The sequence below is a fragment of the Hippopotamus amphibius genome, chromosome 9 (genome assembly GCF_030028045.1).
Source record: "Hippopotamus amphibius kiboko isolate mHipAmp2 chromosome 9, mHipAmp2.hap2, whole genome shotgun sequence".
Lineage (NCBI taxonomy): Eukaryota > Metazoa > Chordata > Mammalia > Artiodactyla > Hippopotamidae > Hippopotamus > Hippopotamus amphibius.
The window spans coordinates 2,137,072-2,157,813 of NC_080194.1; the positions used below are offsets into that span (position 1 = coordinate 2,137,072).

Below are 20,742 nucleotides of genomic sequence, written 5' to 3' on the forward strand. Positions count from 1 at the left end.
AGTTCTTTTTACTTGCATCTAATGCCTTAGAAATGGTCATTGTTATTTTAAAAATTTTAAAGAGTGTCAGCTGATGTAAAATGACAACATTGTTTTCTTTCCTGCACCAGTAATTTAGGAAGTATCATTTCAGAATTAAATGCTGCTAGTTTATTCTGATAGTTATTTATAGAGAGATCAGTTGTGGTTTCAGATAACTTTTTTTGTTTTTTTAAAAGTGGCAGTCATTCTTCCTGGTTTTTAGGAGGGATTCATTCCACATTTACACAGTAAAGTAGCGTTTTAAAACCAAGGAAATACTTGTGCTATTTTAATTAATAGAAACTCAAACTAATCCTGCTTAATGGGCATATGGATACCCTGCCTAGGAATTAGTTCTTCATATGAGTAGTGTTGGTGGACCTCACCTTCATCCCTGTAACTACTTACTCAGTCACCTTCAAATGCTATACTGGTAACCCAGCATTTTTTAAAGCAATAAAAAAAGAAAAAAAAAAAAGATAAATTATTGGAAGTGCCAGTAATTTATTGAGTGCCAATAATTCATTTTTCTGGTGTTACGTATATTTTAAAAAAAGCATCCTCAACAGCTTGTAATCTACATTAAATATCTCTTGATTCTGGCTTTGAGAGTTTTGACTTGTCTGTAAGGTTATTATTCATAATTCACCTTTGTAATTTTTAAATTAAAAATTTTTATTTCATAGGTAATAAGTTTTTCATTGTATAACTTTAAAAAAAAAGTCTTTCTAAATCTAGAATGTGATCGTATCTAAGGTGCTTTATACTTCTTTAGACCCATATTTAGTGAAGTGCTAAAGTGTGGCCTTAAAATTCTAAGAATTGGCTCTGATAGGGTGTAGCAGTTAACTAGTTTTAACAAACCAAATGAAGGTTATTTCTCGTTGGTAGCATTCATATGTGCTTTTCATTTTGTGTGGTTCAGATCATACCCTAGACAGTATTTTATTATTTCTCATAATAATTTTATAAGTGTACAAAGGGCTATATCATGTCATAGATGGTAAAACTGAGGCAGAGACAAGAATTGGAGTAAGTTAATAGCAGAGCTTAATTTTCCTGACTTTCTTGTTCTAGTTTTGGTCTTCTTAACCTGTAGTATCCAATCTTTTAAATATCATAGCCCCCAGTAAATGTATATTTATATATAATTTCTTGATTAGGTATGTTATAAAACATACAGGAAATTAGAAATTTTAAAAAGGATGAGATTTAAAAATGTAAGTTGTGTTAATTTCTTCCCATGGCCCTCTTCTTTCCCCAGGGTGGGCGCACCCACTTGGAGACTAGCATTCTAGATAGGCCATTCTTCTGCAGAAGAGGTAGCCATGGGGACATCTGGAGGACCGTTGGTACAGGGTGTGGGGCTTTTAAGTTGGAGTGATCTTTTACAGCTTTTTAATTTTAAAGAAACAGCCTTTCTTTCTGTGAAGGCTGAATGATCGAGAGTAAAGGCCTTGAGAGAGGTTAGCTTAAAAGACAGAAATATAGGCCTTATTTGTTTTCTTCAGAGTTGACCGAAGGGAAAAGGCTGGCCTACCCTGACAGCTCCTGCCTCCACTGTGGAGATGGCAGTGCTTTTTTCTGTTGTTGTTAGGCAGTTTATAGAACGCAGGATAGCTTGGTAAGCGTCTTCTCTGTGCCTGATATGACGTAACATTGTGGAGTATGCAGCATGCATGTTAAGTACAAGTGGTTGTATTTGGCTTGTTGCTGCAGCATTTTTGAGGCTGTCTTAAAAAGCAGTTATCACTCGATAGAGTTGGATATGTGCAAATTATTGAAATCATCATTTCATGAAGACCAAACTTTGTAACTTGAATTATTCTATTTAGTATTTGTTTACTCGGCCCCCCCCCCCCCCCGCCACCACACACACACATACACACACGTACCTCAGAGCAGAATTCTTTTTCTGAAAGGAACAGATGCTGTTAGCTTATCAGGACCTGGTACTAAAAAGCCCACAAAAATCTTTGTGCTGCTTATTTTCTTTATTTAATCTATATGCAAAGCATATTGTAATTATTGCTGTTAGAGGGTTTTAAGCTGATGGTTCCTCCCCACCCTTTTTGTGCTCCCGGGAGATAGATCAGGAATGCCAAATTGATGACTCGGTATAAAGAAATAATGACCACTGAAATAAAACAGGAGTTCAAATAAAAAGCAAACCAGATACAAATGTAGAATGAAAATATCTTTTAGTAAAATGTTAGCATGCTGTACTTGGAACAGATGCCACATTAATTCAAAAGAGAGCCCAGAAAATGTGGCAACTTTACGATGTCAATGGAGGGAGCTGCAGTAGTTCCTGTTCTCATTGTGTCAAGTTCTCAGTACCTCCAGGTCCAGTCCTGTTTTTCTGTCTATTTTCTGTGTACGTTACATGTTAATATACAAATATTAAATCCATTCTTAATATTTGTTTACATGATTAGTTAAATACATTGTCATACTAATAGATATTAGTGTAAAAACCCAATAACTTGTAATCCAACAGCAATGATTCTTGTTTTAAATATGCACATCAAGATTTGTAGAATCTGAGGCAGAAATGGGCTTTTCTATGCACCCGTCAGGGCACATTTATGATAATAAGGTAGTCTAAGAATTGAGGCTTTCAAAGAGGCCTACTGCTTTTTGAATGTAGAATTTGGACAAGTTACAAAACTTATGAGAATTTTGCATTTTTTTCTCATTTAAATTTGTAGTTATCATTGGACATTTGTTATGATTTTTAAGTAGCTTAGATTCATTCATTCCTTTTGCTGTATTTTTTATGGTGTTTGGGAAGAAGAAGAAAGAGTGATGGAAGGATACTATACACACTTGGGTACTTCCAGAGTGACATTCATTTTATAGGAGATTGCACAGGGACGTCTCTGAATTGCCTGTATCTTGCGGTGCATGGTTGGTGTGGGTCTGAGTGTGGAGGGAGATGGGCTGGGGGCTCTTAACCTGATTTACAGTGTGCCACTTCCTGAACAGTGCAATGATCTAATCACCAGGGGTGTATCTTCTGTGCCAGTAAAGAAGTCTGGTGCGCATGCTTAGAAAAGCACTACTAGTTTTCTTTCAATTAGTCGAAGCACGAAGGCTTACAATTTACTAATTTTGTGAAAAGGTTAAAAGTTTTGCTTTCATGCAATTCAAGTGAAGGGAAGTTTTTAGCATGGCCGTGGAGCACAGTGGTTAAGAGTGTGAGTACTGGAGCTGGAGCCAGCCTGCGTAGGCTCAAATCCTGGCTTTGCTCTAGGCAGTCTGGATTTGTATTGGCTCTGTGACAGTGGCCAGATCACTTCACCTGCTGTGCCTCTGCCTCAGTTTCTTCATCTGTAAAGTATGAATAAATAATAGTACCTTTTTTCTGAGGTTGTTAGGAGGAATAAATAAGTGCCTGACATGTAGTAAGCACTAAATAAATGGGAGCTATTATTAGCTGTTATTACTTAACCTTAATTCTAGACTTTTTTTCTCTTCTCAAGGCTTGAGACAAATGTTGCATAGTGCGGAAAGAGCCTGGGCTTGGAGGTCTGACCTCTGGTTTGGGATCTCAGTGCAACCACTTAAAGTTGAGCATGTGACCTTGGACTAATTATTTAAGCTCTTTTCAACAAAAGATATCTCCTGTACATGCTGTATACCAAGCATTGTGCTGTTCACTTGGACTTCATTTTCTTCACTGATGACATAGGGATGATAATACCAACCTCTTTGGATTGATGTGAAGATAAAATGGGGAAGTCTTAATCCACTTTATAAGCGATAGCTGCTGTTATCATTGATATTGTTATTGTTACAATCCCACTAGAAGTTTATGGGAAAAGAGTAAATATGGAACAACCTAGGTAGAAAGGAGAGTTTTTTCCTGAAATGTCATGTGGAAAGGTATGGATGGGAAAAGTGATTTAATGAGTTCTTATTTGTGAAAACTACTGGGAGAAATATAAAGTACATGGGGAGTATGTCAGTTATTATAGAGACTTTAGAAAGTATTTCAGGGTACTTTATAGTCATTAAAACTCGTAGTGATAAAAGATTTTTTTGTACCAAGATACTCATGTTTACAGTAGGTCACTTAGCATCGAGGCAGTAGTAGATTAGGCATTATAACTCACAAGTTCAGAATGCTAACAGCTGGCCAGTCCACTGGATCTGTGGGTCAGGACAAATTGTTTGTGTTTGTTTAACCCTTGAGAACACGTGCTTGGTGTAATAACTGATGGAAACAAATGTAGAACCCCGGAGATATAAAAGGGGCATACGAATGAATGCTTGCTAGTAATGATAGACACAGTTTATTTGCCTTCTGATTTTAAGCACTTTTCCTTTGTGAAATTTCCTCTCATCTGGTGCCTAGTCTTTTCTCACAGTCACTGTTATTTTCTTTCTACATTTAATCATCGTATGTTACCTATAATGATCCTAGAAACTAGGCCTGAGAACAAGTTGATTGTGAGAAAAGCCACACTTTAAGTCTCTGCCTTACAGTGATCTCAGAAATAAGATTTTTTTTTTTTGGTAAGAATTTGAGTTTTTAATATACTTTGATTTTTTTAATGTATTTTTGAGTTTTCAATGTATTCATTAGTACATAGGTATCATTAAGTGTATCTATAGGTGTGTATGTATCTGTCTGATAAGTGAAACCAGTCATTGAGGGAAGGGGAATGATCATTAAGTATGAAATAGAATTGATTTTATTCATTTACTACCATTTTAGATCTGACACATTTTTGGTCTTTGGTATGTAGAGTGTTTGTAACAGCTTACCAAAGCATCCTGAATATAGTATATGTTACCACTAGTGGAGCATTTGGGTTAAAAATAGAATAATGGTGTCCATTAACCTTTTGTTCTCATTTACCCAGCTGCACCATTTGATAAAGGCCTGGTAGGTAGATAGAAGTATTTAATATATTTTATTTTGTCTGAGTTCCTAAAACATTGCTTCTGGCTTTCTGAGCAGAAATTCCAGCAAGTTTGTTTTGATAAAGTGCTGTACTTTAGCTCAACAAATATTTTTAAAAATTAAGAAAATTTATAGCAGGCTGTATAGTTTTTTTTTTCAATTAAAAAATTATAATACTACTTTACAATAGCTAGAGTAGTCAGTAAGTAAAGCTTTGTAGTTTTAGAATTAGCATAGCATGTGTACTGTGTTAAGTTTTCAGCCTATATGCAGGGCCTATAAAAGTTGCTTCTGTCGAGTGAATGGAATTATAGAAAGTTTAGAGGTGTATTTCATTTGAACAAATATAGGAGTTAGAAGTGGACCCTATGGCCTCTTTGGGGTTGATTTAAAGAATTACACAGTTTTGAAAATCATCTTGTCCCTGCCTCATTTGTAGAAGGTGGGCTACTTATGGCAGGGCTGAACTCCTGTTAGCTTGTGCAGGAACCTGTCCGGTTCGTGGTGCATTAGCTGCTTTGTAGAGAGATGCTGCCATCGTCCTCTGCCCTCTTCTTTACTACCTTTTATGTGTCTTCCTTGCCCTGTCTGCTGTTCATCACTCCTTCCAAAGCAACCACCATCTTACTGTATTTCTCTTCAAAAGAAAACATCATTGTAATTATTAGTTTTTAAACAGAGCTGTTATCACTACCTTAAGGCTTAGCAGTTTGTGGCCCTCTCCATTTTGGGCCCTCAGCCAGAAGTTGGATAATAGCGTAAAATCACTTCCAAAGTGGGCTTCCTACGTGGTGCAGTGGTTAAGAATCTGCCTGCCAATCCTTAGGGGACATGGGTTCTATCCCTGCTCTAGGAAGATCCCATGCGCTGCGGAGCAACTAAGCCCGTGAGCCACAACTGTTGAGCCCATGTGCTGCAACTACTGAAGCCCACGTGCCTAGAGCCCGTGCTCCACAACAAGATAAGCCACGGCAATGAGGAGCCTGCGCACCACAACTAAGCGTAGCCCCCACTCACCACAACTAAAGAAAGCCCGTGCACAGCAAAAAAGACCCAACACAGCCAATAAAATAAATAAGTAAATAAATAAACTTATTAAAAAAAATCACTTCCAAAGTGAGTATTTGTGAAATATTTTATGTCTGGACTAAGGGAGAGAATAGAAAAAGACCTTTTTAACCTCAAAAGTTGCTGTGTTTTCTGGTAGGGGATGAGATGGTACCATAGAGGGGTGAGGGGGAGCCTTGTTGCTTAACTAAGATAAAGGAAATAGCATTAATTTGTTAGATTGCCCTCTGTAGTCCTGTGGACCTAACTGGAGAAGAAAATGCAAATATTGGTGTTGCCTATTCTGAGGGTATCTTGAGTTATTAGTAGAGAGAGGGCTAGTAGAATTTTTTTCTTTACTTTGTAAAATATGAAACATGGCTATGACACCTTGTTATTAGGCATTGATTGTTTTCATTTCATTGTTGGTACTTGCACAATTGCAGACCCTTTCCTTTTCAGATTTCTCCTAGTGATTTTGAATTGTTAACTGAATTGTTTTGGTAAGAAAAGTAAAACTTGGAAATTAGTTATGGTTACGTGTAATGGCTATGTTGGATTTAAGTTTAGTAGCTTCTAAGATCTGTACCAGGCATTTCATCCATTATTCAGTTATATATAGAGAAAAACATATTTGAGACAAGAGCCTTAACTTTATAGGATTTTTTAAAACTTCTTTTTGTGGAAATTTAAAAACATACACGGAAGTAGAGTGAATAATATTAACCTGTTAACCCAGCTTCAACAATTATCAGCATTTTGCCAAAGTTTACAGTATGTGAAACATACAAGGAAAGTAATTTTATGTTTTTAGAACGTGTATTACAAATAGATACGTTAGTATACTCAAAGAGTATGTGTGCCTAAATGTTAACTCTTTTCATATGTTGTAAATTTAATACTGGTATGCATCTTTTTGGATGATATTGCTTTCATTTGTTTTTTAACTTATTGAAGATATCTGAGCTACCATCAACTGAATGGAGAACCACATCTGCTGGAAAGATTTTAGTTTTCTTCTTTATCTTTAGAAACTCAAGATATTAGTTTTGAATTTACTATTCTTATGAGTTGCATTTAATTTTATGTGTACTTGCCGATCTGCAACTTTTGTGTGGACCACAGTAATGGTCATGCTAGAGTATGTCGGGCAATATCTAAATCAACTTAAAGTTGGAAATCACTAAATCTTGTTGTGTCCTTTCTTCTGCATATCCTATTTCTATTTCACCCAAATGTATGTATTGATTGACTAGGGAATACATATTAAAACTTGTGAAATAGTCTGTGGAGGCGGGAATTTTGACTCTCTGCTATCCCTGGGCCTGGTAACAGTTTTTAGGAACTTAGAACTTAAGTTATTGTTCGTTTCTGTTTGGAGGAGGAATGAGTTGTGCGTGTGTCTCCAGTTGTGGGTCCTGTTTATTACTAGTTACTATGAGGTGATGGTAGCCTTATTTCTAAATTTCCTTGCTTTTATCAGTGTAAATTAGACCCGTAGGGGTAATTATTCCACCCCGATGCATGAGGAAGCATGGTCATTGGTGGTTGTGCGTCTAAACCCCTGTACAGTGCATTGGAAAGATATCTTTTAAAGTTGTGATGCTGTTTGGCATATTTAGTTTAGTGCAAGGAGTGTACTTATTTAACAGGACTCTTAATGAGCTCCTTCTACACCAAAGATATCTTTTAAAAAATTACACTTAAGAAGACTTTGTAGTATTGCCCAGTAGAGTTCATCTAGAGCAGCAAAACCTTTCTAAAATGAAACTTATTCTTTTAACCGGTATTCATTTAAGTGGGTTTCTCTGTACTTGGTTTCCATGGAAATAGCGAATAGCTAACGTTATTTATAAGGTGGAAGTAAAATAGGGTGCCTAATGGGACCCCATGCTGCTCTGATGAAGAGACTTAGGAAAAAAATCTATGCTCATGGGATTTTTTTTTTTTAACAAGGTTAATGGAAGCCCTGATTTCAGTCTTCTGTAACAGATCATATTTTTGGTTTTAAAGGCTAGCATTAATATCAAGCAGACTTCTTTTTTGGTCTGTATTGCTTTCAGTTTCAAGTTTTAGGACCACTTACTTATCAGCATGATTGAGGCTTTATGCTTCAGACTCATGTTTCTTTGTGGTTTTTGTTTCAAAAGTTAAAATCCCCAGCATGTTGTAGCTGTTTCAATTTCTCATTGACATTTCAAAGTACAGATAAAAAGCTAAATGTTCATTAGTGATAGCAGTGGTGGTAAAGAATCAATATGTTGGACTACATAGGTTTTTTTTTAACGTGAATGTTATGGAACCATTTAGTTTTCAGGCCTTAAGTCGGGGTTCTTTCTCATTAGTGTTGTGGAGCTAAATCTATGTAGTCAGTGAGAAAATATTCTCATTTTCTTTGGGGGATAGAAATGCGGAAAATCTTAACTTCCCTTTCTTTAAAAAATGGATTGTTGCCAAAGCCTTTTAATTGAAATAAATGTTAATTCTTTTCGTCTTAGAATGTGGATTTGGGATAAATCTTGTCATTTTCCTCACTGCTGTGGTAAGGCCTACTCTTAGTTTTCTAGGCCTGCAGCAAAGCCTTGCATGTCTTAAGCCCCTTCGTGTGAAAGAATATCATTCCCTTTGTGTTTGTGACTGGTGTGTGTATATGTGTGTGTGTGTGTCACTAATTTTTCTACAGCCTGAGAGGCACCTGCTCATTTTCTAGCCTGGTGAGTGCAGCAGCGCTGTATTGAGAAGTGAGGCGGTGTGGAACACAATAAAGCACTATAATTTTTATTTAGTTAGTGTTGGTCATCCTTGGCAGCTTGGGGTTGTTATCCATTTGTCTGGAAGTGCTTTGTGATTATTCCTGGCTATCGGTGCAGCAGGAGTTTTCTTCTGTGTTTTAAAGGCAAGGATTGTAGTGTACTTAGGGCTCCAACAGGGGAGGAGTTTTTGTTTTGTTTTGTGTGTGTGTACGTGTGTCTGTGTTTCTTTGGACAAGCTTCTGCTACAGTTGGGTTTTCTGTGCTCTAATTTAAAAAATTTTAGTTGTTTCAATCCTGTTGAATTTTTGTGTATTTTATCTCCAGCAACTCACTAATTTTTTTCTGTACATATTGGTGCTATTTTTTTAAAAAATTTCCTTTATGTGGTAACTGTTCTTTTAGTTTAGCTTTTTCTTGTATATTTTTAAAATCAAGTGTTTACCAGTGACCTTCCGTAGTGACTTTTATTTGAATTATCTTTGTGCTTTGGAGACATAGGAATTTGGGTCTATTATCCCGTCTCCGAGAGAACAAGTCCCAGTAGCTGCAGTTAGTGCAACAGAAAGGGCTTTTACAGATGCAGTGCTGGGCATTGATCCTCCTCCTTGGTGCCTGTGGTTTGCACCCAGAACTCCCATTAGTGTTAATGGGAGGCACTTGCTTAAATCCCTGTACACCGAGATAAATCCAGGCTCTTTTGTAACGCTTTATAGATGCCTCAGTTGTTTTTTGTTGTGATGGCAAGAGTTTTGGTCCTGAGGTTAACTGATTATGAAGATAAGAGTTGTCTTGGGATATGGGGTGATTTACTAAGTCTCATCTGTAATTAAGAAGGTTATGTTACGATGATTAGACTCAGAAAACATTTACACCTTTGTGAACTGTGGAGGCTTGTGAATAAGGAGTTTGTACTTTGTAGCGTGATGAAGCAAGATTTCTTCTTTCCACTTATTTTTCTTAATACTTTTCTACTACAAAATAAATGATTTTACAAGTTTTTGTACATATTGTAAGAACTTAGTAAAAATAATTTTTTTTTGTAAGCGTTTCCACAGTTACACTCTAGCGCTTTAAATCTTTTGTCAGCTAATATTGCTCACATTTTTCAAGCATATAGAAGCTCATAATGTGCACTGTCTTAGAGCATGGACATCGCAATCACTGGTCGAGTGTTAGATAATCACTGTTTACTATGCCTGTCTGAATTGTGGGGTTTTATTACTTTATCTGTGCATAGTCTAATGGAAGGATTCCTAGATCGAGAGCAGTAAATCTGGGTTTTAGACTGGGCTTTGCCTCTTTTAATCTTTATAGCTTGTGGCTAGACATCTAGACTTTTTAGACCGCTGTTCCCCTTGAAATGAAGGTGTGGATCTGGTCCTCTGGGGTGTCCATTCTAGCTTTAGGCTATTTGAAGGCCTGCTTTCCTAGGTACTGAAGGAAACAGAGGACTGTAAGGCAATGGCTTCTAATCCTGGCTATCTATCAGAATCTTCTGGGGGAACTTTCAAAAAAAGTACAGATACTTGGGCTCCAAATTAGATGCAGTGAATTCAGAATCTTTAAGGGTAGAGCATGTGAATCTATATATTTTTTGAAGTTTTAGAGTTAACCTGATTCTAAATTTAAGAACTACTGGTGCAAGATATTATAATTTCTGTCTACTCGTGTGTGTGTGTTTCTAGTTAGGGAAATAAGACATATAAGTAACAGTGTGCGACAGTTGTGGTTAAATTCTAAGATGAGTGAGAGAGATGATGAACAGTTTGAAAATTCAAAGAAGGGAGAACTGGGAGTTGGGAAGGGCTCCATTAATCAGTGAGTCTTTATCTGGACCCTAAGGACTGGGTGGGATTTGGATAGGCAGAGAGAAGGTAAAAAAGGGTATTCTTGGTATAAGAAAGAGCATCCCCAAAGTGAAAGTTTGTGGAGGGGAACAATTCTGAGGAACATTTTAGTATTCTACTCTTGCAACTGTCATAGATTTCCTAAACATTTGAGGGAGTGAGCTGTGAAGATATTTGATAGGAGAGAGTGTTTCAGAAGAGCCTTGAAAAGGGAACTTGTTTGGAGTTTTTGAAGTTTAGGAAAGAGGCCAGTGTGGTTGGAGCAGATTGAGCAGTGGGGAGAGGGAAGGAAATGAGGTCTGAGAGTAACAGAGGCCCAGATCGCTTAGAGCCTGTGGGCCATTGTAAAGGACTTCTTTTCCTCTGAGTAAGATGGGAAGCCGTTGGAGGATTTTGAGCAGAGAGGTCACTAGATCTGTCTTGCATTTTAAAAAGGTCACTGGCTACTGAGAAAATAGACTTTGGGGGACAAAGATGGAAGTCGGGAGGCCAGTTAGAAGGCAGTTGCAATAATGTAAGTGAAAGATAATGGTGACTTGGGCTAACAAGGTGGTAGTAGAGTTGAGACATGTGGTCAAAGTCCATGTATTTTGAAGGCAGAGACAAGGTGGTCAGTTATTGCATTAGATGTAGGGTGTGGGGAAAAAGAGGAGTCAATGATGACTTTAGGGTTTTGGCCTGAAGAGAGGGAGTTGCCCTTTATTGAAATGGGGGTGACTCTGGGGAGAAGGTTGGCGGATAGGTAGTTAGTTATTTGGTTTTGGACTTGTTGAGCTTGAGAAGCCAATTTTGACAGGTGTTGAATGAGTAGTTTGATATATGAGTTTGGAAATAAGGAGAAAGGTCTGGTCTAGAGATACAAATTTGGGAGTCACCAGTGTACAGATCCTTTTACAGCTATGAGACTGGATGAGGTTACCTAATGGGAAGAGTTCCAAGAACTGAGCCTAGGGGCAGCTCAACATTTTGATGTCTTGAGAGATGAGAAAGAACTAGCAGAAGAAACCCAGAAGAGCGGCTAGAGAGACTAGGAAGACAATCAAGAGTGTAGTGGTGTCCTGGGAGTCAAGAGAAGAAAGGATTTCAAGGAGGAAGGAATGATCAGCTGGGTCAAATAAAACTGTTCGAACAGAGAAATGAGGGCTGAGACTTTACTATCGGGTTTAGCAACAGGGAGGTCCCTGGTGAGCATTAAAGGAGGCAAAAAGCCCTAATGGAATGGGTTCAGTAGAGAATGAGAGGCGAGGAACTAGGGACAATGACTTTGGTTAACTCTTTCAGGGAGTTTTGCTGTAAATGAGAGTGTAGATGTGGGACAATAACTAGTGAAGGATATGAAGTCATGGGAGGCATTTTTTTTTTTAGATAAAAGAAACAAAATGATCCAGTTATGAGGGAAAAATTGATGCTTCTTGAGAGTGAGGGGGAAGTGCTAGAGGGATGCCTGTGAGAGGGTAAGATGAAGAGGGATGGGGGTATGATACTGAGGCCTAAAGGACTAAATCTCATTTAGCAGGATTCTGCTTTTTCTTCTGTGCATTTATTTACATTTAAATTTATTTCAAACTTATTATACTCTCTGTTAGAAGTTAGGAAAGGCAGATAAAAAACAGTAAACTTACTGTATATAAAATTAGTGTATCAGCTTGGTGTAGTAGAAAAGAAGAAATGGAATCTTCTGCGTAAGGTGACATTTTAAAGTGTCTTTGAATGACAATTATCTGTGCTATTCTAGTCTCTTATCAAAATTTATGATTGAGCACAGACTATAAACTTAATCGTTCAAAATTTGTAATGGGTGGATTTTAGCCTGATTTAAAACATGATCTAGTGTACTTTTTCTCTGCAAAATTCATTTATTGTTTAATGTATATCCTTCATACGCAAAGGTTTTAGATGTTTTACAAAAGGTACTTACGAAGTAGTTATTAATCACTTTTAATTTATTGATGATATTTTAAATTTTACAACCATATCAGAAATCTGAATGATTCATTTCTTTACCAGCTCTGATTAAGACAGCTGCTTGTGAAGCTCTGGAGAGGAGGTGGACAGTCTTCCGTTTGCAGAAAATCATGTGAAGTTATGTTAGCAAGATAGTATTCACCTCTAAAAGCAAAATAACTTCCTTTAGTCCAGTTTATGTGTTTTGAATGTATTTTTCAAGAAGAAATCTGTATTTTAAAAATTTAAGCAAATAAGGCTAAAATTTTGAACTACGTTAGCTACAAGTGTAAAATGTGTGTGAGAAACAACTTAAGTGGACTTTCAGTCAGCTTAACATGGGGAAATCAAACTTGCATTTCAGTCTTGTATACACTCTGCATATGGATAGTGTAAAAAGTACAGATTTATATGTAAAGGTATTTTTGCTGCTAACTCATTTTTATTAAATTACGGAAGATTTGCTTTTCTTTTTTTAAATCAGTATCCCACATCGGTCGTCAATTAATAATGTCTTCAGAAGGGACACTTTGGTAGTTCTGATGCACAGTGTTTAAGAATCACCAGTCTAAAAATAATTTACTCTTTTTGGGTATCTGAACCTCTGCGAATCTTACTTAAGTTGTGGATCCTCTTCCCAGAATTCTCATACATTCAGAATTTAGCATATCATGGAGCATATCTGAAACCTATTCACAGGGATCCCTTAGGCATAAAGGAGCTCAGGTTTTAAAACCTGCCCTGGATAGCTTACTTATGTGATTTTTTTCTTTAAAGCTTTATATGAAGATTTTCCCAAAAAATATTTGGTCAGTATTTATTGTAGTTTATTTCTTAGGAGAGTGACTGCTGCAGCTGTTTAAGAGAAAGTGAGGTCTAGTGGAAAGGCCAGTTCAGTCAGACGGATCTCAGGGTCTGTAGACTCTTCTCCAGCTTTGCTACCAACTAGCTGTGTGAGCTGTGGAGAAGTCACTTAACCTCTCAGGCTTTGATTTCCAATGTGATTTCTGCGGTACCTGCAAGCAGTTTTATGAGCAGTTTCATGATACCATGGTAAAATTCTTTGTCAATTAGGGATTGACTCTGCTGTTTATTTTTGGAGAAAATGCCCCAGAGATAAGATGCATGCATTGTCCCTTTTTACTGAATATGATTTTCAGAAGAGTTTATTTGAGTATACTTTCTCAAATGTCATGTGAGTAAAAGTTAAAATCCCAATCCCATCCTGATCACTTTGAGTTTCAACATATTTTATATATTCTGGGTATAAGCCGTTGTTAATATATGTATTGCAGTTATAATCTCCAGTTCTGTGGATTGCTTTTTCATTCTCTTAATGGTATGTTTTTTTTTTTGATGAACAGAGGTTCTTAATTTTAATTTGATCCAATTTATCTGTCTTTTCCTTTTCATTATATTTTAAAATGGCAATATTTTACTTCCTAATCAACTGTTTTTATCCAAAGTCATTCATTTAACAAATAATTCTGTGGGAGATCGATGCATAAGAAATTATCCCCAGCATGAAAGAGCTAATAAGAAATGCCTAATAGGGAAAATAAGCCTGCAATAGAGAGTTAAGGGTCCACTCAGTGAATTCATTCATTTAACAAATATTTACAGAGCATTTACCTCGTGGTTTTTTTTGTTTGTTTGTTTTATTTTGTTTTGTTTTGGCCACACCGTGTGGCTTGTGGAATCTTAGTTTCCGGATCAGGGATTGAACCTAGGCCATGGCAGTGAGATTGCCAAATCCTGACCACTGGACCTCCAGGGAATTCTCTTTACTGAGCATTTAGTATGTGCTTGGTACTCTCTTGAGTGGTACAGAATCCTGTAGGTATCTGTAACTTTAAGAGTCTGCTTTTTAAAGTTGAGATATTACTGACATAGAATGTTGTACTACTTTTAGGTAAACAACATAATTATTTGGTGTGGATATTATTGTGCAGTGATCACCACAGTAAGCATAGTTAATATCCATCACCATACACACTTTTTTTTCCTTGTGAGAATCCACTTTTTTTTTTTTCCAATTTTATTTTATTTTTTTTATTTTTGGGGGGGTACACCAAGTTCAATCATCTGTTTTTATACACATATCCCCGTATTCCCTTCCTCCCTTGACTCCCCCCCCACCCTCCCTCGAGTCCCCCCCCACCCTCCCCATCCCAGTCCTCTAAGGCATCTTCCATCCTCGAGTTGAACTCCCTTTGTTATACAACAACTTCCTACTGGCTATCTGTTTTACAGTTGGTAGTATATATATGTCTGTGCTACTCTCTTTTTTTTAAACCCAAGCCATGTGGCTTGTGGGATCTCAGTTCCTTGACCAGGGATTGAACCTGTGCCCCCCTGCAGTGGAAACTCAGAGTCCTAGCCATTGGACATCTAGGGAATTCCCAAGAATGCACTTTTTAATAACCACGTCACTCTACAGATTTTTGCATCATTTTTCTTTTGGTTGGGAGTCATTCTAATCTTGGTGATTAAAACTGCCATTTATATGGACTTTAGAACTTTAAAAAGTGCTGCTGCTAAAAAAAAGGCAGGACAAAAGAGCAAATTGAATTTCTTTTGTAAATGAATGTTAACTGCATGAATTGGGGCCCTTTAAAATTATTTTACTGTATGTTTGATATGACTGTATATGATTAAATAAAAATTTATAATTTGGATGACATGAAGATTTTTTTGAAATATCCCTTAAGGAAATGAGAATTTACATTACACTGTTGGAGTGTAACATCTGTTACACTGATGTTAATTTGTAACATCAGTCAACAAATGTACTATGTTTAAAGCATAAGGATGGTACAGATTTAGAACATGGTGCAGTGGAGTTTAAATAATTATTACTAAAATACTAAGGGAAAAGTTTTAATTTTTGTTTCCTAAATTTATTTTTTTAAGTAAAAAAGAATTGTGAGGCAAGGAAGAGTTAAAAATAAACAGTAATAGCCTGACATGACTTTTCTGACCTTGAAATCAACTTAATGGAGTTTAGTTAATCTTAAAAAAGAAAAACACAATTGATAAAAGCATCACTGAGCATTGGATTGGGAGCCCAAAACCTTGATTTTCTTTCTGGCTTTATCACTGATTAACTGTGTGGCATAGGGAAAGTCATTTTTGTGTTGTGTGGTTTACAGTTTAAAGTGGTGAGACTTTAAGAATGTGAATGAAAAGTTTAATTAAAATTATGATTATACATATAAAATGCTGTCAATTTTAAAGCCTTATGTAAGACAAATCCATTTCAAGATCAATTGAAAAAAAGGCCTTTTAAATAGACCAAACTAAGGACCAATGATGTTAGCCTAATTTGTAATATAAAGTAGCAAACAGTGAAAGTTCATCTGTTGGGGATGAGGGTGTATTTCTGTTACTTAGATGAGGTACATTTCATTTCTGTCTCTTAGGAAAGGGAAACCATCAACTACTTACTTTTTCTTGTCTTGAAAAAGCTGTGGAAAAGTGAAACAGCTGGAAAATTAGAGATCTAACTGCCCTTGAATTCTTTCCTTGCTGTAAAAACTTTCTCTTTTTTTTTTTTTTCTTTTTTTCTTTTTTTCTTTTGGGTTTTAAAGCTCTGGATATTTTTGTGTGTTTTGGTTTTTTCTTGATAAAATCAGGTAGAAATCTATAAGTTACTAGCTTTTAATGAAATGTCATAAATCTGTGTTTGTAGTCTTAATTCCGTTTCCCCCTTTTTCTGTTGTAGGGAGCAAGAGAGCTGAAGGAGAGCCAGAGCCAAATTCCCCAAAATTGGTGAGTACTTTTTTCAGGCAGGCATAGTGTGCCTGATGCTAGTTGGATAATAATTCAGATGTTCAGATTTTCTTTTTTTTTTTTTTTGCAAAAAAGCTCTCTCCCAGAAATGAGAATGAGGCTTTGCTGTTTGTACTGAGTGGAAGTGAATTTTTGTCTAATTTCGCATAGCCATATCTCAAATGCATTTGTGTTTCTAATAATACTGCTATGCTTGCGTGTTTCTGCATTCGATAACCTCTTAAAATGTAAAGGTCCCCTTTGCAAAAAATGTCCTTAAGGCAGTGGTTAGGGCTAAAAATTCAAAAATCAGGAAATTCAAAAGTTAAGGTTCTCATTGTGTCTTGTATTACTTAATATGCTGTTTAAATTTGATGGCCTTAATATATGTGCAAATGGCTAGGTTAATGTAACTATGGGAACCTTGACTTTGAAATTTGGGACTCTTCAGCATTTATATTGCTACATTTAATGTTGAGTTGGCTTCAGTGTGATGTTATATTTTCAGTGTGTGTTGTTTTGTATAATTTTCGAAGAGGAAAAAAATAAAAAGAGAGAAATGTAACCGTGGGGCATATAGGCAAACATTTTTTTCCTAGTATCAACTTTAATGTCTACTTTAACAGCTTATAAATCATCACACTTAATCATTTCTTTGAATGTCTAATTCAGATTACACAGGGCAGTCCAGTGTCTGAAGACCAAACAAATTTTAATCTTATTTGGAGAGCATGTATTATGATAAAAAATTAAATCCAAACAAGATAACTGGAATTCAGGAGTCCCCTAATGCAAAGCTACTCTTTTTTTTTTTTTTTAAATTCTCTAGTAATTAATTTAGTGGGTGGAGTAGATATTTGGTTAAAGCTTCTTTTCATAACTTATGGTGCTGGAGGTATCTCTTACGTTTTAGGGATTGGGCTTTGAACATGAAAGGGAGGCATTTGAACCAGTTAATCTTATGCTTTACTACCGTTTTACTCTACTTGCCTTTCTGTCATGGAACCATTTACAATAAATAATCAAGACCCTATAGCCCTTTACTTTGAGATGTGATGGAATCATAGATTCTTAAATAAGAAGGGATGTTAAGGGCCTTCTCTTTCAGCCTTTTACTGGGTGTGGCAATTACTTCTCTTATATCCCTGACAGATTGTTATTTGGGTACATATTGAATACTACATTTTTTGAAAATGTAGCTCATATTTTCTGTAATATATTCTGAGGAACTCTAGTTCCACAGAAATTAATAAATATTATTGAGGTGGGGTGGGGGTGGGGAAAATATTCTGTGGTCAAATAATTTGGAAAATGCTGCTTTAAACAAAGTTAAACAGGTTTCTTTACTGCAGGACTTCTCAGAACCTTTAATATGCTAATGTGCATTGTGAATCTCCAAGAGGGGGATATGATATGCAGCATTCTTGAATACTTCTATTGACAGGGAGCCCACTACCTCATAAGGTAACCCATTCCTTTTTTGTACAGGTCTAATCCTTAGCTCTTCCTTAAATTGATCTGAGTCTCTCTCCCATAACTTCCACTTCTATTAAGTACTTATTGGTTATACCAAGACCACCACACCCTCTTATGCTATCCTTTGTGTAGTCAATATTTATATGATTCTGGCCAGGCTTGTCTGGACTATGTTTTTTTCATTAAATAGCATCGTGGTAAATGCCACAGCCGTTTCTAAAATCTCAACCTCGTTGTCACTACGCTCTTACACTACTCTTCAGGCTCCTTTATTTTGAGTTCCTGTGAGTTTTTAAATTTACTTCAACATTCTTGTTGAGTATAGTTTGGAAGATTTTAGTACACGTGCTTGATTTCTGTAAGGAAATGCAGGAAACAGAAGAGTGTATGTGTGCCTGCCAGGCCTGGGCCCAGGAAGCTGAGGGAGCAACTGTACATTACAGTGAGCACTGGTGGTGGGGGAGGGGCGGGACGCTGCAGCAGCCCTGTGCAGGAGAGGGTGCGGGGACCCCGGCCTCACTAAAACTGCCTCACCCTCGTGTTGGAGTCGTGTGACCTGGGTAGGGATTCCTCTTTTTAAATGAGGACCGGCCTCCCTTCCCCCCAAAAAACCATACAAAAGAAAGATACATTATTTTATACTCAAAGACAGTCGTATATTCAGATATCGTAAATCTAATATTTTGTGTGTGTGTGTGTGTGTGTATAAATTTAATTTCATGGTTAGGAAACATCAGTCTTAGTAGCTGAGGTGACGTTTGTCAACACTTGTAATACCAGGATTTGAGCATAGTAACCTTGCCAGATTCAGAGGATGGCCTCTAAAATCAAGCTCTTTGTGCAATAGCATTTTCTGTTGACCTGTGGAGTGTCACCAAAGAAATACCACTGTGAAAATAAGAAAAACTTTATATTGTTTTTTAATGTCATTTTGATTGATTCATGCTAGTAAATACTAGTTTTCAATAAGAGCTATTAAATTTTTTTTATTTTTAGCATTTGTGATCATTTTTTAGCACTATTAGTTAAGTTAAAAGTTAAAGATGTATTTTATCTCCTAGTATATTAGATACATAGTAAGCAATAAGTATTAGAAAGTAATTGAAACCTAATGTTTTTAGTATTAGGCACTGTGACAGTAAGGATGCATAGATCTGTCAGAACTTTGTACTTTTTCATATTTTAAAAAATTAATTAAACCTTTAAACACTATTTTGAGAGTATAGCTCAGAAGTGGAGTCTTACACCGAATAGATAACATGGTATAGAGAACACTGAGCTGTCCATTTTTAAGGAATTCAGTCTGGGGGCACAATGTATTACAGACTTACTGTTACTTAAAGAAACTTGGTTGATGTGTTGTTTTGATGAGAAAAAGGTTTAGATAAATTCAGGAATAGAGCAGTGATTTTTAGTAATACATTCAGAGTTATAGCATTACTACATTATTAGAATCATAATGAAAGACCTAGAGGTCACATGTCTCCAAGCAGAACTGTAACCAGAAAAATAGTTAGAATCCCCTTTCTTAGAGAATTTGAAAATAAGGAGCCTACAGTCTTTTTAGCAATGTGCTGTGTTGAGAAGTTTATACAAAAGTTTGTGTGTATGAATAAGAGTTAAATATGTTAAAAATAGCATAGAACTTTACAGTTTACAAAGGGCTTTTCATATAATTTCACCTAATTTAAACCTCATAGCATTTTTATGAAATAGGTGATACTATTCCCATTTTCCTGATTTATAAGCAAACAGACCTAAAGCTGAGAGTGGTTACACAATGAGTAAGTGGAATCAGGGTTTTCTGTTTTTTTTGAGACAGTGGATGTTCTTTCTAGACATTACAACTGCCTTTTTTTAGTGGGAGTTGATTATTTTGTTTCTTTGGTCTGTGGAGTTTTTATTTATGTTTTTGGCTTTTTGTTATTTGAAGGTGGGAGGTCATTAGGTGTCCCAGTGGTTTGACATGTACAGTTTTGAATATAATGAATGTTGGTATTTTGTGCTCAGCACTTGCCTTCTTTGGTGGTAGTATTTAGAGCTGATGGGTGGTGAAAGGCATTGTACCTCAGTAAACTGTTTTGTGAGTCTATTCATACTTACCTTGTAGCAGTTGATTTGTTATTTATAACTTACTAGAATTGGTCAAAATATGATAAATCATCTTTTTATAAATTGAGCAAATAATATGATCTTTATAGTGCTATAAACCGCCACCAAGTAGTCATCACATGATGGCTGCAGGAGTTGTCTTAAGCCCCCCAAATATTTTTTATTTTATAAAAAATATTTATTTATTTGGCTGTGTAAATCGGGTCTTAGTTACAGTATGCAGATCTTTCATTGTGGCGCTTGGGCTCCAGAGCACGCGGGCTCAGTAGTTGTGGCATGTGGACTCTAGAGCACACGGGCTTAGTTGTCCTTCGGCCTGTGGGATCTTCATTCCCCGACCAGGGACCAAATCCACGTCCCCTGCATTGGAAGGCATATTCTTAACCACTGGACCGCCAGGGAAATCCCCCCAAAATGTTTTTTAAAAGGATTCAGCATGTGCTTGCCTTGTTTCTGTAGGCTGTGAATATATGTATATAACTTGTTCGTTTAGGCAGAAACCGGTCTCTTAAAATTGCTCTTCAGGAAGAGACTTTTGTGAAGACGAAAGATAGCAAATGAATCTTCTAATCCTTCATAAGTTTTTTTATAAGTCACTACCTTTTTTAACTCTTAAGTTTTATCTTGAAATAAAATGAGTAATTGGCATTTAGGGTCCTTGCCAAAAAAATTTCTCACCTTTGTGTGTCTCTAGTAAGCGGACAACAACATGATGAAGGAAGTGAAAGCTGTCAGCTCCTCATTAACTTGAGTTGCAGACTTCTTATCCTGTGAGGCCCTCTTTGACATTTAGAGCCTCCAGGTTAAACCTTGGTTTTACTTATTGTTTTTTGAACTTTTTATTTCATCAGTATAAAAT

General features: G+C 36.4%; 1 protein-coding gene across 15 annotated transcripts in view; it reads left to right on the top strand.

The window, feature by feature from the left end:
* Nucleotides 1-20,742, top strand: part of PHF21A (PHD finger protein 21A) — a 183,653-nt gene that overhangs the window by 11,914 nt on the left and 150,997 nt on the right. For 12 of the 15 annotated variants that reach the window (XM_057748132.1, XM_057748142.1, XM_057748143.1 and 9 more), the window contains one exon: nt 16,249-16,295. The gene's annotated coding sequence lies outside the window, so the exon portion shown is untranslated. Of the gene's footprint in view, nt 1-16,138; nt 16,160-16,248; nt 16,296-17,647; nt 17,760-20,742 lie in introns of those variants that run through there. The other 3 variants (XM_057748140.1, XM_057748134.1, XM_057748138.1) reach the window with 2 other exon arrangements.